The 1,110-nt window shown below is 36.2% G+C and overlaps 1 protein-coding gene and 2 long non-coding RNA genes across 6 annotated transcripts in view; 1 reads left to right on the top strand and 2 right to left on the bottom strand.

Annotated features, from left to right (window-relative positions):
• Nucleotides 1-814, bottom strand: part of LOC128249311 (uncharacterized) — a 16,078-nt gene extending 15,264 nt beyond the window's left edge. The window contains exon 1 of the long non-coding RNA XR_008265408.1: nucleotides 657-814. This is a non-coding gene — a long non-coding RNA (uncharacterized LOC128249311). The remainder of the gene's footprint in view (nucleotides 1-656) is intronic.
• The window catches only part of LOC106881303 (uncharacterized), an 81,786-nt gene that overhangs the window by 21,701 nt on the left and 58,975 nt on the right, over nucleotides 1-1,110 (bottom strand). The window lies entirely within an intron of this gene.
• LOC106881302 (glycine receptor subunit alpha-1) overlaps nucleotides 1-1,110 on the top strand; it is a 236,793-nt gene that overhangs the window by 215,511 nt on the left and 20,172 nt on the right. The window lies entirely within an intron of this gene.

Raw genomic sequence — 1,110 nt, 5'->3', positions numbered from 1 at the left:
TGTGTGTGTGTGTGTGTGTGTGTGTGTGTGTGTGTGTGTGTGTGTGTGTGTGTGTGTGTACATATACATAGCACAGGAAAAACAATGGTTATGTTATGAACCTTATTAGCTTTTAACTGTTTCCGCTATAAGATGCAATGGAATCGTAGCTCAATGCCTGAATCGCATCTTATAGCTTCCTATTCGAGGCTCCGACGAAGCTACAGTATGTTATTCAGGCACTTGACTAACAGTCCACTGCATCTTATTGCAGAAACAGCTGTAAGCTAATGGAGTTCGTAACATAACCATTGTTTTTCCTCTGTCATCTCTTTTTCTTCTTTCCGCTCTATACTCGTCTAACACGTTGTTCTAAAACATACGTATATTGAATTCTACACCAGGTTATTGGTCTCTCGATGCCTAAATGGTATATATGTATATAGATATATATATATATAGAGAGAGAGAGAGGGGGGGGAGATACATATATACATATATATACATGTACATATATATATACATATGCATATATATAATATATATACACACACACGCACGCGCACGCACACACACACACACACATGCTTATTTTTATATGAAATTATATATGTATGATGTTATTGCGGGACATTTTTTTTTTTTAAGTCATGAGTTTCTGATTGAACAGGCCTTACCTTCTCTTTGACAACTGACTCCGGATGTGTGTAGGGATGTCTCTGTACGTATCTGTTTTATGTATGCGTCAGAAACTCTCCGACAACATAATCCCCGTTTGCATAAGCGAAAGAAATTAATATAGGATTGAAGATGTATAAATGGCCCTGTTTGCATCCTGAATATATTTGCAATCATAAATATCTTGTTAGCGTTGATGGTATTGGTAAGCAGCAGCTCTAAGTATAGCCATACATATGTATGTGCGTGTATGTGAACATATATGTGTGTGTGTATGCATCTAGGTATATATACTTACCTATATCTACACACTCGCAGTCAGTTGTCAAAGAGGAAGTAAAGCCTGTTCAATCAGAAACTCACGATTTAAGAAAAAAAAGTCCCACAATAACAACATACATATATAATTTCATATAAAAAAATGAGTATCTGTGTGTGTGTGTGTGTGTGTGT

Source organism: Octopus bimaculoides, chromosome 13 (genome assembly GCF_001194135.2).
Source record: "Octopus bimaculoides isolate UCB-OBI-ISO-001 chromosome 13, ASM119413v2, whole genome shotgun sequence".
Lineage (NCBI taxonomy): Eukaryota > Metazoa > Mollusca > Cephalopoda > Octopoda > Octopodidae > Octopus > Octopus bimaculoides.
This window is presented reverse-complemented; position numbering and strand designations above follow the sequence as displayed.